Source organism: Passer domesticus, chromosome 1, assembly GCF_036417665.1.
Source record: "Passer domesticus isolate bPasDom1 chromosome 1, bPasDom1.hap1, whole genome shotgun sequence".
Lineage (NCBI taxonomy): Eukaryota > Metazoa > Chordata > Aves > Passeriformes > Passeridae > Passer > Passer domesticus.
Window position 1 is genome coordinate 110799672 of NC_087474.1, and position 17367 is coordinate 110817038.

Here is a 17367-nt window from a genome sequence, read left to right on the forward strand (position 1 = left end):
TTTTATAACTGCTGTAATTACTGTTTAGGGATAACACTACCTTTTTAGAAACTTGTTTCCTTCCTTAGCCTTTGCACTGAGTTCTTAGTAACTGTATTATGTATGGGATTATTTTTTCTTTGAAGGGCAGAGAGGGGAAAAAAATCCCAAACAAATAAAGGTAGCTAAAGAAATAATCACATACCATTTTTTCTACTTGAATTTCTGAAGATGTGTACAACCTCAAGAGGGTTCTGCTTATAAAACAATCTGAACCCTTTCAGCCAGGCCTGATGTTTGGTGAAAAACTGGAATGGAATGCTGTGTCCTTAATTAGAAATATTTTTTAGAACTGTAAATTATCTGTCTAGAAAAAAGAAATTAACATGGTAAGACATTGGTTCACACTAGCATGAAAGAAGCTTTACCTGTGTTCATTGCTCAGGAAAATATGTATTTTAGAAACAGCTGGATACAGAAATTGGTAGGATGACTGTATGCCAAGAACTTGAATCTTCATAAGTTATTGTTTATTGCCTAAGGGCATTGTGCAACCACTGAGCATTTTCAGGATCCATTCTTTCTCACACAAAAACTTAACTCACCTGGTAAACTCTACAAAGCAAAATCAACATAGAAGTACATTTGCCAAATTCTCACCTGTTTTTCACAGGTAGATAATCTTTTTCCCTGAGTGAACTCTTTATGGTTTATTTCTTCTTTTCTTAAAATCATGCAGTTATCTGACATTCCTTACTGATACCTAAGAACAAGACATACATTATACTTGATCTCTGAAAACTCTTCCTACTGTTAGCCTTTTTACTATCACTAAAACAAAACTTGTTTGAAACTGTAAATAAATAAGCACATCAGCAATAATGGCTGATTCTATACCCCAATATAACCCATTATGGTATGGACCAAAAATTGCATGGAGAACCAAAAAGCTTCACAATGTGAGTATATCTGGATGTTTCTTGCTTATCAATCAAGCTTCACCATATGGCACATTTTTTGTTTGTGTGGAGAACGATCAGTATCAATTATGAGCAGCAGTTATGGCATGTACTGTTTACGTGAAATTTAGGAAACACAATGTTCACCTGAAGAAATTTTATGTTGAACTATTTTATGTACAATATATTTATTATTACAAATGTTTTAGAGTAAACAGGATAAATACGGCTCAACATTTTTATCACATTTACTGCAAATGTCTGATCTTGTCACAGTGTCTCAAAATTAAGGCCATCTGATGAAAAGCCCTGGTCTACTGCATCATGTTCCTGGGGGCACTGCTGGGGTTCCCATTGCTGGGTAAGAGTTGTCAGGAGGCCCATCTGAGCTCTGAGACCTCCTACACTTCTCTTGAGGTGTTATGGTGAGGGTGCAATACAGGATTGTGACGTGGCTCTTCCAAAACCCACACCATTTTCTACCTGCAGACACAGTAACAAGACCAAGAGGAGTTTCAGCCCTGCTCACACCCAGAGGCATTTTTCTCTTAGCAACACTTAGCAGACCTAATTCAGCTTAACTGAAATCTCATCTATCCCCTCTACTCCTAGAAAGTTACATTTACTCTCTCTCTACCACTAGTCTTGAGTCAAAAAATGCTTGTAACCCCCATTGTTCTGAACTGAGATTTCACAGATGAAACAGCCAGAGGAGTCTTCCACTGTACTAAAAAGCTGCAAGCATGGAGATGCGTGAGGATGGCTTCCTTTTTATGCAGAATTTAGCACAGGTCTGAACCATCTGCTAGAAAATGTATCCAAAGTAACTGAGTAAAAACCATGTGGATTTACAACATTTTTAAGTCCCAAAGCATCACTATCCAATTTAGTCTAGATGACATACTTTAGCATAAACCCTTCTAAAAATCACCAGGATCAGCATTTCTCAGTGGAAATTTCTGGGGTTCCATCAATTATTTCTCTGTGATCCTCAGCAGGTAACTGAGCAGACCTCTACTCAATAGCCTTATATGCATCATCCAGGGTGCTGTATGCAGCAACAGCACAGCTGTTAAAATTTTTATGGAGGTCTACAAATGAAGTAAAGGGGAAAAAAAAAGCACACACTTAACAGTGTTTTACCCAAATTTAGAGCGATCTTATTTATCAACACAATCAAAGTACAAACAAGGAGCTCTAGCCTCCACTCTGTCTCCAAGAGTGATTTTGAAATGAAAGACTGCATGAGGTTGCAAGCCATTTCTGGAGGAAATATCCCTTAAAAGGAAAGCACTAGTGAAATTACCCCTCTGCCTGCAATTTTACAGAAGAGATGTTTGTTAATACTATCTGCATTCAAGACCAGACAGTTTTGAAACACACTAAAGATCAGGGCCTGAACTTCTCACAGTAACAGAAATGGTAATTACTCTGGCAATAGCAAAGCTGCCACAGAGAAAACAAGGCCCCAAGATCCGGAATTCTGTCTTCAGTCAAGCAGTCAGCTCAGCACTAACCCATAAAACCATGAAAAAGCCAGGAGAGGACCACACAGTATGGATTTTTCTGGTTTTCTTTTTTTTTTTTTTCCCTTAACCTCATGGTTCAAATGAAAACACTATACAGAAAAATGAATCAAGCACAAAAAACCAAAATCAAAATAAATCAGAACAAAAGCATGAAAAATACAAGACGAGTAAGACCCATAACCCCGTCATAGATTTATTTTACGTGAGCTATTACAGTGAAAATCAGGTGGTGTAATTAGTTTCTACATCATTTCTGCTATGTGTTTTGGAACCACACTTAACTACAGGTATCATTAAAGTTAAGGAATTGCTTCTTTTATGAGGAGAGAAACATTTGCAGCTCTACAAACCACAGACTAGCCATCAGGGAAAACATACTAACATCTGAATTTAATCATATGTTCCCTCCATCTCAATGAACAGACTTCAGAGAAGTTTAGTACCAATACAGTAGTATCAAGTCCAAGATGTGGAAAATACTCTTGTGGTTAAAATGTACTTAGATGAAATATTTCAGGGAGTTTTGTAGTTGAAACTGGCATTTAAATATGCCAACCTTCCCTGAGATTTAAGTCAGTTCATAAAGAAAATGAAAATACTTTTTCCATCTGCTTTGCTCTGCCCAATTTTTATTTGCCATTTGCAGGCACGGAAAAGAAAGTTGCTTTTGCAACATGAAATACTATGTCTTGCAGATTGTTGAAAGGATCATTACATATTTCCTCCTTTTTCTTTCCTTTTGCTAATAACACTTTTCCAAGCAATAACTATATTCTGTATAACTGTATCTTGACAGCAGATCTCTACACAAGTCAACATTTAAGGTATAATCCATGACATTTAAGATCTGCAAGTGCTGTTCCTACCTGATGATGATCTTGCTACTTATTATAGCAACACTCTGGTTCTGTAGAAAGTGACTGAATAAATTGGCTTTTTCCAAGAAAGAATAAGGTATCACTCCTGTATTTCCTAAAGATCTTTCAATCCATGACATAAAAAAAAATTCACTATATATCTGCATGGTAATAGGATTTATAGAGACTGTAAATCTCTTTTTATCCCCTTTTAAAATACTGATTTCATGATTCTTTCTTAAAAGACTAGGCACCAAAAATAGCTTTCTCTGAATATCTCCAAGTTCTCTCAAAATTTGACTTTCAAAAGCAAAGCAGTGAGACTGAATGAAACTGGTCCGTGAAAAATCAGGCAGCCTCCAAGCAAATATCTTGGCTTTTGTCTCTCTAATGGGAAAAAAATCTACGGATAAATCTACTTGGATGTTTGGTTATTCGCCTGATAATTTTCAGCTCTACATTTCTAGGGAAACCATGAGACTGGAGAAAGTTATGGAAAAGCATATGCGCTGGGGCTGGAATCCAGCCCTTTGGGAAGCCAATACTCCTCCTTATGTTTTTTCTGCAAAAATACTCAGTGAAACAAGTCCAAGAACTATTTCCTAAATCTTCTCATTTCTAGGGACTTTCCTCAACAATTTAACACTCTCCTATTCCAAGACTGCGCCGTCTTCTGACAGATGTCCAAATTCCTAAGCTTACTCCTTTTCTTATTCTCTGAAGTCCAGAATGATGCTGTCTGCCAATGGACCCTCCTTGTACACAGGGTCACAAAGGTTTGTGTCAACTAGAATATTACTAACTGGATCCCAGTTACTCCTTTGCATCCAGGAATGGTTTCATGCTGAAGGTAGCACTTTTTGAGCAGGTTTGCTATCTCTGTGGGGAAAAAAATCATTAATTCTGAATAATACAAAACATGATGCATCTCTAGAAAACTGCAGAAATGCAGCTTTCATTTTTCTAAATCTAATTTCTGAAAAAGCAGCTGTGTCTCTTTTAGTGTTTATCTGAATCCCTGGAGCACTCAGTGCTCTAGTGAAGATGAGACTGATGACTTGATAAAAATGTAATCCAACTCAAGAAAAAGGTTCATCACCACAACTTTCAAAAATGCTTTACTAATTCCTAGGATCATAGAGAAACCAAATGGCACATATGTATCACCAATAGATGTCCTCTCACTGTGGAAACTTTAAGTTAAAAAAATATCCTTTCTGGTTTGAAAAAGCATCAAAGAAACTGTCAAGAGTTTCTTGGATCAAATTCAGCTCTGAAGCAGCGCTTTATTTTACAAGGAAGATTAACCAGATGATGCAGGACATTCACATTTCTTTGACTCTTTTGACATTGTTCCCTTTGGGATTTCTCTGATCTGTTTCACAGGGCAGTTCTGCTTGAAGCACCTGAAGAGTGGCTATGCCAAATATAATTCCTCCACAGGACAGAAAAGAGCTTCTTCTTCCTTATTGACAATCCCTTTGGAGACTGCAGCAGACCTTGGCTGGCCAAAGACAATAGGTCACAACAGAAAGAGACACTTCAGCTAAAGTTTCAGGGAAGTTTCTAGCCCAAAAGCAGAACTAAGAAGAAATGGGAAGGATCAGAATACAGTCATAAATCCTCAACTGTCAGGTGTCCAAGGCTGAGAGCATTTTTGTGGTCATTGCTATAGCCAAACCTTTCAAACCTTTTCTATCCTGTGACAATTCACATCTCTTTCTGAAAGCATTGCAAAAGAAAAAAAAAAAGTTTAATCATTTTACAAACAAAGCATCACAATGTCTTATCTTAAATAATGCATCAATAGCCTGTACTTCTAAAGAATTCTTTTAATAATTTCTAGTATTTTGAAAAAATTTAAATCCCATATGTATCAGCAATTTTTTTTTGTTAAAATCTATATAAAGTTGGGGGAAATAAAAAAAATATACTGTCCATTTGATTATAATCTCTTAGTTGTTTTATTTCTAGTATTTTCATTTCTAGTGGACTGGATACTAACAGTAAAGCAAACCTACAGCCTGTATCTTAAAAGAAGATAATTTTCATATTTTCACTCCATTCAGTCTTACTACACCAAACAGAGTAAAATGGACTAGCATAAAATTTACCACATTTTTACAGGTGTGCATAATTACTACAGTGGGACTTAAGTGTAATTTGGTTCTAAATGCTACAATTGTAATGAAGGAGTTGTGTAAACCAGAAGCAAAATACATAGCAGACAAAGAAAAGTAAAAAGTAGAGTCTAGACAAAAGAAGCTGTCACAAGAAGAAACTAAGTGAAATGAACTGAAAAAGCAGATAGTACAGATAAGAATAATCTGTAATTTGAACAAACGCCCTATACACGAAACCTATGCTAGTTCATGGAAAAAAATATAAGAAAAAAAAGAAGAAAGGGGATATCTATATGCCCTATGCTGATTTACCTACAGCAACATATTACATATATTTTTGGGATTACAATTTAGTCTTTTTCACACTGCTACCTGGAAATTAGAAAAAAGCCCAAGTACAAGCAGGGTCAGACTACAGGCCTCCCAGCCTGACCTTGGCAGATCAGATCATCCAGAGTGCGACCACACACCACAGGACAAGCAGAGAACTGGGCCCAGCCAGCATGGGTTTAGAAAAGGCAGGTCTCACTTCACCAACCCGTTTGCTTTTATGTCAAAAGGTACATGCTTATGAGTGCTGTCTACCTAGATTTCCATAAAGCATTTGACACCGTCTCAGGAACAGCAAAGCCAGCAAGACCAGGGCAGCGATTGTCCCCGTGTACGCAGCACTGCTGAGGCCACACCTGGCCCAGAGAAGGGCAACAGGGCTGGCAAAAGGTCTGGAGCACAAGGCCTATGAGGAACAGCTTAGGGAGCTGAAGGTGTTTAGTGTGGAGAAGAAGGAGGCTCAGGGGTGACCTTATTGCTCTCTACAACTACCTGCATGGAGGGTGTACTGAGGTGAAGATTCCTCTCTTCTGCCATGTCTCAAGTGAAAAGATGAGTGGTAATGGCCCTGAATTGTTCAGACTAGATACCAGGAAAAAAATTATCACTGAAAGAGGTATTGGAATATGTTGCTCAGGGAGGTGGTGGAACCACCATTTCTGGAAGCATTCGAGAAGCATGTGGCTGTGCCACTTGAGGTTGTGGTTTAGGGACGATTATGTGGCGCTAGGCTGATGACTGGATAAGACATTATTTTTCAACTTCTATGATTCTGTTACTGTCGGAAATCTGACAAAAAAAGACCCTCCAGAAAACCTCTCCTCTTCCATTAAGAATTATTAAAAACAGAACGTAAACAAATCCAATCATTTGGACAAAATGAGAGAATTATTTTTATTTTCCTCTAGAACATGAAACTCTGCTGGTAACACTGTATTGTTGTCAGCTTATTCTTAAGCAGCACAATTCCTTGGCACCTCTCACAGTATTTCAAATCAGTTGCACAAAATCCATGGCAGTTGACTTCAGAATTTGGTCTTTTTATCTGGTATGGAAATTCTCTTGTTTATATTAGATGTTTGGGCAACTTCGATCTCCACTGACAGAACAAATAGTATCATCCTTGAAAAAGCTATTGAAATTGAGCCAAGTCAGTGTGTTATACTTTAACCTTGGCAATGGCCCATCCAAAATTAATGGATACAGTTTGGAAGATAAAGCAGACAGTTGTTTTCTCTGTTTAGAATAAGAAGACATTCTGCTCAGATTCAGAAAGTCGAAGCACCATCTTGCATTATATCACAGAACTTAACAATGCCCTAAAAGAGAAGCTTTAAACTAGATCTTGTTTTAGGAAGGCAACTGTTTTTGTCCTTCACCAATATTAGGACTATCACTGTTCAACAGCCTGGGCACATCTTTACATATTTTATAGGAGCAACTGATCTTACCTTTATTCTAAAATGCTTTATCTTTATCCCTAAAGAGACTTATGGGTACTAACAAAGATGCAGCAGGGTAGTATCCCTAGAAGCATTTTATCATCAGTGGAAACAGAACAAAATTTAAAAGACAAATTTAAAATAGGACATAAATAAAGGAATCCTTTAAAAGATAAGCAAAACCACTTTGTTTGGCTCCTGCTTTCAATAAGCCTTTCACAACATTTGTTCTTCCATGCTGACCACAGAAGTTACCAAAGATAGAAACTCAGTAGCACAAGTACTGTTCCTGATACCCTATGTAAAAGCTGGAGGCAAACTGGAAACTCTTAGTTGGAAACTCATATTTCTGCTGAATCTTAGAAAATGAGTTTATGGGAGTAATAATATTTATTGTTTCCATAGGCACTAAGCTGTCTAAGGAACCACAGCATTTCTTTAAATTACTCATAGAAACTCTGGGGCAAAATCAGCAGAAAGTTCATTATGAAAATATTGACAAAACCTTTTCAAGTTTGATCATAGGAAGCAAAATTAGTCTAGTCTTACTGGCTGATATTTACTTTTGCCAAAATAAAATGACCTGAAATAACAGCATGATGGCAATACAATTACACAGCATAATCAGATTGCTTATTAGTGCCTTAAAAACAAACATTTCTTTTTTTTTCCATGATTACTCCTGATAAATACCATAGACCTGCCTCAGATTTTTTTTTTTTCAGCAATAGATCATTAGTAGTGAAAACCAAAATCTAGTGTTATTTCAATTATTGCTTTATCAACTGTGCTTTTCAGGATTATGCTTACATAAACTATTTTGTCACGTGGCTTACACATAAAATGCTACCCAAAAACTGGAGTTAAACATAATGAATAAAACAGGAATGTAATGAGAATGAGGAACAATACAAGCAAATTAAAATGCTGGAAATCAGCAAAAAATGCAGCCCCCAGTTGGACTGGATTAATGAGCTTCAGCCAAACAAAACCTTTTGTAAAAGGAAAGGACTCAAGGTCTCCTGAACCTCATTTAGAATGCTTCTGTCTGAAATAAGCTTACTCCTTTCCCCTCCTCAAAAAGAGACAGATTCCACTTTCTGTCCCCCACGCAGCCCAGAAAGGCACTCTTTTTGCCTTTTGTTTCTCCATATGAAGAGCCAGATCTGTAATGTGTGCCAGGTTTTTGCAAGTTTTAAGCTGTGAACAGGTAAAGGCTTATTGACCCATGACACCTTCTGTATATTCCTGCAGGTTGTTTAATTCTAGAGCATTCTTGAGTTGCTGCACATCTCAGCTTCTGTTTCTTACTGGAAAAAGTGATTCCATTTGTAATACCAACATCTAATATCACTGCAACACTGCTGAAGCCTTTTCCCCCCATCCCAAACACAAACCCAGTAATTTTTGTAATTGTGGAAACTTAAAATTGAAAACAGGCAATTTTTTCTTTTTTTTTTCCCCCCCTACATCATGTGCCCTGTTCCTCTATTATACCAATGCAAAATGGTGATTTGAATACCTGGACAATTTTGTACCAGCCAAGACAAATTAAATCACTATCAGTTTCTTTTAAAACACTATCTGAATAGAATATATTACTTATTTCATACTGAAAAAAATCAGATAGTCACTACTACAACTACTTTATACTCAATGTATTTTCTTTTAGCCACAGTATGTAAAAGCAACTAAGTAACTTCTGAATTCATTTGCCAACCTTGTATTTAATGTTTTGCATGAGAAATAGCACAAGCAAGTATATGCCTAGAGACACCACTGCACAGAGTTGTCACAAACATTTTATCATCAGTCCCCTACCAACTGTTTGTGCAACACTGCCAATTACTAGCAGCTTATTCTGAAATAGCTACTCTTCCTCTTTCATCATGATGGAAACTTTCAGCAAACATAGTTCAGCTTTTGCTGAGAATGAGTTTAAAATTAGCTTATCCATTGTTATGTGTCTTTCCATCATAGTTTAACAGCTCCACCATCCCTTCAGGGCAAGAAATAATCTTGTGGGGGAAAAAATGGAGGAAAAAAAAAAAAGAAATTGGTTACTTGTGCTTACAAAAATAAACCTAGATGCATGTGTTGTAAATCTGAAAAATAAGTCAATCTACAAACTTCATAAAGATTTGCTCCCATTAGTTGCTCAGATATACTAGATACAAGCATTTTTAATCAAAGTAATAAGCTAGCTGCTATGTAGTCATAATTAAATGTTTAGGTGGATCTGGGATTTACTTGTATTTATATAATTCTCTGAATGTTACTTTTTTCTTCTTTGTGCATCCTTAAGACATTGAAAAGGCAGAATACCCTTGCCCTGCCATTTCAGCAATTCAACTTGTCAAATCAACTGCTATTAGATTACAATTGTTACAGAAGACATCTAGGGCCATGCCACTTAAAACTTCTCAATAGCAAAAGACAGCTCAAAACATTTTAAAGAAGAAACATCTTATCTGATCCACTGCAGAACTGTGCATCTGTAAAGCTCCAAATGCAGAATAAACCTCTAGGATGTTATCAAATTGCAAATCATATAGTTACAACAATCAATGCATAAATCAGTTTGTGAAGATTAAAACCCATTGTTTGCATGAAAAGAAAGAAGACATACAAACTGGTCTCAGCAGCTTGCAGTAACAACCAGGAAGCAAGAGCATATAAATGAATGAAGAAAAGTACTTTCATGACAGATTTTTAACATTTTAACACTGACTGCTTTCATAAGCAATGATCTGTAAGTGGAGAGATTTACAGTAAAGTGGTAGCACACACAGCAGTAAACAACCACTTTGAATTTTAGCAGACAGGCTGTCTCTGAAAATTATCATTATGAAAATAAACTATTTTCAAGGCACTTGTTTTAGGAACTCAGTACCATACTGTACAGTAACTGCTTAGCAGAGATTGTGTCACTGTAACCCAAAATAAAATGAATTAGTTTTGGAAGATTCATGCCAAACTGTTCTGTGATGTTACCAGAGCAGTAAGAGTTCCTTGTTTTAACAGACTCATAGGTAAGATGAAAGTAATTTTTACTCAGTCAAGAGTCCAACCATATTTTGAGATGAATGCCATACACATTTCATTTAAAGAACAAATAGACAGTATACCAAGAGGAATCAGAGTTCAATTAGACCTGTGCCTAACTAACAGTGATAACTGAAGCACATAAAACACTACTGTAAATGCAGAGAACCAAATGAGTTTATGGGAGAAAAATTACTTATCTAATTGTTAAATGAGAGTGATTCTGAGATTTGCTGTTGCCTGCAAAAATCTGGTACCCAAACTTTTTAAATACTAATCTTTGCTGGTGCTCCCTTTGAAAGAAAGATTATGTAGAAATGAACAGAGTAGCCGTTTAATGTATTTATTCATTTTCTTTGAGACTCCAGCACTGGAAAGTAAAGGGTCCATCTCAATTAATAACTGGACAGTTTAGAAATGAGAATACACTCTTACTTCTATCAGAAACAACTCTCAAACAGGATCTCACTAAGATGGCCTTAAAAAGATCATATTTCTTCATAAACAGCCTTAGATACAGACTCAGACAAAGTAAAGGTTAATGAAGAGAAATAGTCTGAGAAGCCCTATCTGCATAATATTACTGTGAATTACAGCACAATTCAACCACCAGAATTTTTCATCTCCTTTTACAGTAAGTGAAAAAAGTAACAAAAGAATTTTTAGTTTCTTTTTAAAATAACTAACAATGCAATGCTGTTTTTCAGTGAAAGGTTTTTTGACAAAAGAAATGCTTTCATTGATTACCGTGAATTACAAATTATAGCTCTCTAATTTTTCGTCTTATAAATGAATACTCTTGACAATCTAGCCCCACATGTCAGACAAAAAAACTGAAACATTTATAATGGAAATTTAATTTTAGTACAACTTTTGCAAGTCATCATTCCAAAGTCACCCATAATTATGCTCAGGTCATTAAAAGTTATTTTTTTCATTTACTTGGTCAAACATGCCAGTTACATATTGGTTCATCCTCTCAAATTCAACACTATACAACAGTAATTAAGAAAATTACTGATTTAAAAAAAAATTAAAGCTAATTGCCAACAAAACATCTGCAGAAATAGTCAAAACAAAGAACAACTGACAGACAATTTGATTTTTGTTTCCAAAGAACATAATTTTTTAGAGATGAAAAGGCACTTCTGCATGTCAGGAGTAAACACTTATTACCTTTTTGCTTTACATGCATTTTTCCATATGATAATTCTAAAAGGCAATAGTCCATTATAAACATGATTTTCTACTGCAGAATTTCAGCACCAAAATACTTTCAGAGAGCTTTTTGAAAGTGTTGAATAATGAACTAACAAATGAAACTGAACTCTCCCTTTCCCAAAAGAAAGCCCTTCTCTCTCCTTCCAGGAAATGCATCAAATTTAATGGAACGAGTAAGCATGAACTAAATACAGAAATAGCTGTTAATATAGTTTAAATAATGACAAGGGTGCTCAAATCATGGTATAAATTAAAAGACAGCTAAATGCAGACATCTGCCTCTACTTCTCTTAATTTTGTATAAAGATATACTGAACTTAAATTCCCATTCTCTGGAAGACAGGTGTATGTACACTGCAAAATAATTTATCTCTCCAGTTCACTGCATCCTCATCCTCTGGTAGATCAAGTTGCAAGTCTACTCCCACATACACATATTTAGATGTAAATTTTTTGGGTCTCATTTACAGGATGTTTGTTCATATTTGTATATTGAAATGTCTTTTCCTATAGTAATTATAGAAATAATCATGTCAGCCACACCAGACTCTGACCTCTCAGTCCCTTTTTCTACAGTGTATGCACTGCCTTTGCATTTTAACTTTCCATGTCTGTTCAATGAGGACTGAAGTCTAAAGAGGTTGCTGTATGTACATGCTTGCTGTAGTGATTAGCTGAAGAATCACAGTTTTGTTTTTTCCTTTGGAACAGTAATGCTGCAGCCTTTTGACTATGACCCAAATGAGAAGAGTAAACACAAGTTTATGGTACAAACAACCTATGCACCACCAAATATTAAACATATGGAGGCAGTGGTAAGTAAAATTGGAGTAAAATGGCTGATGTCTTTTTTTTCCTTAAAAAATTTGGCTTAACTATAAATAAAATAAATATAAAGTATAAATTTGAAAATTAAGTTGTTGAAACTATTTGAGATGGTTGGGCATACTGAAATGCAAGAGCCATAAATCATGAACTTTACTGGCAATCTGATTTTAATCTCCATTATTTGTCTTTTAACACAGTACTTCATGATAATCCTAAGCAAAACCTTTCCCAATTTTATTTCCTATTTCTACTTAAAGAGTTAAGTTAGTATTTTCTTGATGCACGCTTTCCAGTAAAATGTTTCTTCCTGGGCCAGAATTCACTTAGCCATGTAGACACAGAGTAGGAAAAAAAAAGAATACAGAACAGCTTTCCTCTTATATGTTTCTGGCCTCTTAAGAGTCTGGAAGAATCTCAGCTCCATGGGATGCCCCTCTGCCTAAATAACATACTCAACAGCATTTACATGGATCACCAAAAAAACCTCCTTTTTAAAGCTATAGAAGCTGAGGTCTAGTGCTCTGTGAACTGCCTCAACTTTGTTTTTGTTGCAAACAGAAATGTGATGCACACTTGCTTGCCATGAGAGATTCTTGGACTGTAGAACAGAATTACCTATTACAGCACTGCAACAGCCTGGTACTCTGAAAATTGAGTGCTTTTTTCTCCAAAATCAGGATATCTCTTCATCAGAATCTGCGCACATTTCAGCTCTTAAACTTGACGCATAGCTGACAGTCTAAGCTATAAAGTAGTAACTGAACTTCATAAAAAAACGTAAAAGTCAGAACTCAGCACCAGCTTTTCTTCCTGGGAACCTTTAGGAGGTTGGACTTAATTCTGCAAAGGAATTCTACATTTACGAAACAAACAGGTTTGTAAAGCCAAAATGCCTCCCAAGCACTGAAAAAACCCGGAAGCACCTGAATAGCACAGCTGTTTATTTTCCTTTGAAGTGAGGTAAAATTAATATACCATTCTTTCTAAAAACCTTTGATAACTATGTTTTTTATAATTTGAAAAAAACGCCAAACTACTAAAAGGTTTAAAAAACTACAGCATCTCTGTGTTTCTGCATCATTCCTGGATGCTTCATAGATACTTCAACAGAATTGTGCTTTTAAAGCACAATTGTGCTTTAAAAAAGCACAACAATTGTGCTTTTAAAAGTTATGTGCTTTTAAAGCTAGCCAAAGCTTCTGGGCAAGATAGCACACTGTCTAACAGTCTCAAACCAAACACTGAGCCTTAAAATATTAAAACCAAGGAGCATGCCTGTCTGTTCACCCATTTCCATGTTTCAACACCCTTTAAAACCACTGGCAAATTTCATCCAAATAACTTGCTTAAAATTTAAACTGATTTGATCAGAATTTAATTCCAGAAGATGAGACAGCCAAACTAGTGCCCCGTTCAGATGTGAAATTAATAATTTTGGCCCTCAGGTTTGCTCTAAGTTAGTGAAGGTTCATTTGTCTCAGAGAGCAGGTTAATTTCTTCATCTGCAAATGTTTTGAAATGTGAATCTGTTAAAGTGAAGAAATAAGTCACCATTTATATGACTGCTTTTCACACAACCACAGACATATCAGCTATTTCTACATACACTCTGTTTCCATCTGTGTATTAACCCACCCATAACTGTCAGGAAAGAATCCCAAATGTCTCTCCTTATTCTAATGTGCAACTTCTCAAAACAAACTGATCTGACAGTCAGGTTTCATGCTCTGTGTCCTTACCAACACTAGACTGTGTCTATATTCCTCTCCTACTTCAGCACATGTGTCAGAAAGAGCCAACAGACCTATGTACTTGCAGCAGTTTTCCCGTCCTCTTTTTTTCCCTCTGCTTCACGTTCCGTTTCTCAAGTGAGATCTCTGGATGCTCTATCTAACCCAAAACTATTTATTTAGGGACCAATGGAGACACAAAAGTGCAGGTATTCGTAATCTCTATATAACTTGGTTCTCTTGGTTGCCAGTATTAGAAGTTTTTGTGTTCATGGGCTGAAAATTCACTGAATGGAGAACCAACCTGTGATTTCTCCTGCAAAGAAAAGATGCATTTGAGATGAAGGGGAAGATACTCCCATTGTGTTTATTTCCTAAAAGAAAATGTTCTGTTTTCGCTATCACTGGCAACCACAAATGTAGAGAAGCATCCAGAAGGATGCAGGGTAACTTTAACTTTGGCCTGTGATAAAGTCCTTCCATCACACTGCACCTCACTGTTTATACAGCTTCAGACAAGGACAGGAATACAGTGAAAGATAAGAGAAAAGCAGAGTCTAGGAGAATGTAGCAAACACCATGGTGGCACCTTGTCTTCAAGATTTTGATAAAAACTTGTAATCACAGAGTAGCTGAGGTAGGAAGGGCCTGGTTCACCTGGTCCAACCCTCACTGTACTCCACACTTGCTCTACCAGTGTGAACTACAGCATCTTGTGCAGATAAATTCTGCATATCTCCAGTGCTCTTTACTCACTTACAAAACCATCTCAGGAGTTTGGGCTCATCAAGTATGATTTCCCCTCTATGAATCCATGCTGACAACTCCTGATCATGTCTTTGTCCCTTGTGTTCTTGGAAGTGGTTTCCAAGATTGGTTGTTCCATCATATTCCCAGGGTTTATGGTGAGATGTCCAGACTGCAGTTTTTTGTTTGGTTTTTTCTTTTTTTTTTTCCCCCTCCAGGAACTTAAAGGACTCCTAGGGGAAATTCTAGACAAGGAGGAACAGAACTGGATTTAAAGCAATTCTTATATGGGAGGGATTTGGATTATCTGGGTTTTTTCCAACCCAAGATTCCTGATAGCACAAGGGGAAGCTGCTCTGTAACACAGCATCAGAGAAGTCATCTCAATAAGTAGCACCTCACCTCGGGCACTTGTCTCTGTACAAGTGGCTGCCAAAGAAGAACTTTCATACACAACGCTGAGAACCATTTGTGTTTTCTGAAGGGCCCCTTCCAAGAAGATGCATTTCTGTTTTGCTCCCCATCAGAAGTGGCCAGTGACACTGACACACAAACATATATATCTCCCTATGCAGTATTTTCTTGGAATTCTAATAAAATCTTTCTGTTTATCTCCTGTATATCTGAAAGCTGCAATTCACCTACTACAGCACAGAAAACCCAAAACTAGCTTTTACCCTTAGGAGAAAGTGACCTCATATATGAGACTGTCTGTGTATCAGAAAGGCATTAGGAAAAAAAGGACAGTATAGTAGGATTTTACTTTCATAATAAAATCATAAATAAAATGTAAGTTCTCTGTGGACTTCTAGTTCTGATAAATCAATGCAATTTTCTACTAAAGTTTATTACAGTTTCAGGTTAGGAATGGAGACTTTAGAAATATAATGGAACTTTTCCATGGAAAATAAAGTGGTGCAGCACCTGCACCCTGCTCCTCAGGGTTCAGGTGACTCTGACCTGAGGTCGAGCTCTAATACAACACAGCTGCAAAAACCTTGTTTAAAACTTCAGATGAAAATTCTTAAGAGAAAGAGCTGTGAAAAAAAACCCTGCAGTATGGCTTCAAGTTGACATTTTCCTATGATCACAAAACTAAGCAACATTAAGTCTGTTATATGCCTGAAAAACCCTGAACCTGTTCACAGGCAGCTCCCCACGGTATACCAATGAGAAGGAATAACTTAATTCCCAGTGACTAAGATCCTTCCTCTCTTGTTGAGACAAAAAGGTCAGGAGATTGAAGTCTTGAAGGACAGAGAAAGGCAACTGCCATTTCAACCTAGAGAAGTTCTTAGGAAGGAACTCATCTTTCCTAATAGTGATATAGAATGGGGAAGGGCATGGAAATCAGCAGGAAGCACCACTGAGTTTCAAGAAAGGCTAGGGCATGGACACTGACAAAGGGAGAGACTAACAAAGGAATTAATAACAAAAGAAGGTGAAAGGGTGCAAAACAGGGAAAACCAACTGCAAAACTGACTTATTGTTCAGAATATTGTACACAAGAAGATACAGACTGTCCATCCTGTAGGACCTGGACAGTGCTCCATGTCACAGGGCAGGATGAAAGTGGTGGCACTGAGTACTGTCCAGCATACCTGAACATATTGAATTTAAATGCAGGGTTCAAGACAGTTCCTGGCCTGTGCCATCTGCCCAGAGATACTTCTGCCTTGTGCAACTTGATGCAGGTCTGAATTGATCAGCGGGAAGGGGATACTCATTCCATCAGGGTGTTCTGACGCATACAGATTTTTTTTCACAATGCCAGTGGATGCCAGTGGGCAGCACAGAATAATTTTCATTATTGGAAGATTAACCAGCTGAATGCAAAGCAATGAGCAAACTGAGAAAAACAAAGATGATTCTTTTTCAAGAAAGGGGATTTAAAGAGTTCCTCTGCTCTGCTCTTCCAGATTGTAACAAACCTTCAAGGAGTACCAGACATTTTACAACAAACCTGCAGCAGTGTTTCAAGAGCTCAGTTGTACTGGGAGCAACAGCTTTTCTCCTGACAGCTCAGGTGATGGGATACAAGAGACAGCAAAATCAACTATGTTAATTAAAACATTCCTGTTATTTCACTGTATGAAAATTATTGGTTAAATTGACAGTGATTGTTTTTGCAAATATTGTAGGGCAGTAATTGTGTCTTAGCACAAAGAAGTAGAGACCTGACTTGTTAAAAAAAAACTCAGTCTGGGGATAATTCATCAGAAGAGTCTTTTATTTATTTTTAAAATTTTCTAAAATTACAATAGTTTTCTGGTTCAGTAAAAGAAAATATGCTAATTTTCAGAAATTATGCCAAATGTCACAGTGAAAAAAAAGAATTATGAGAAAAAGAAAACAACTTTCCCTAGGTGGCCTCAACAATCCCCTCCCTTAGCAGGAGGGAGCATTTTATTTTAACTTTTCTTCCTAAGGTAGCTGTCTTTAAGATGTATCTGTTCACCGGCAGACTCAAGAAACAACACAAATTAGAAATAAAGTCTCCTAACTGAGGGGCCATAGAAAAAAAATTTTCAGGAGCTCATTTAGCAGTTCTGAATTATTCAGGTGTGTTTTAACTGG

The 17367-nt window shown here is 36.7% G+C and overlaps 1 protein-coding gene and 1 long non-coding RNA gene across 14 annotated transcripts in view; one reads left to right on the forward strand and one right to left on the reverse strand.

Annotated features, from left to right (window-relative positions):
• PTPRM (protein tyrosine phosphatase receptor type M) overlaps positions 1 to 17367 on the reverse strand; it is a 441163-nt gene that overhangs the window by 247055 nt on the left and 176741 nt on the right. The gene's annotated exons all lie outside the window — the stretch shown is intronic.
• Positions 5915 to 16832, forward strand: LOC135289181 (uncharacterized). Of its 2 annotated transcripts, none has more exons than XR_010351974.1 (3): positions 5915 to 6007; positions 12197 to 12300; positions 16710 to 16832. It is a non-coding gene; the product is annotated as an uncharacterized LOC135289181 (long non-coding RNA). The 2 variants fall into 2 exon arrangements; XR_010351975.1 differs by lacking the exon at positions 5915 to 6007 and adding an exon at positions 10813 to 10898.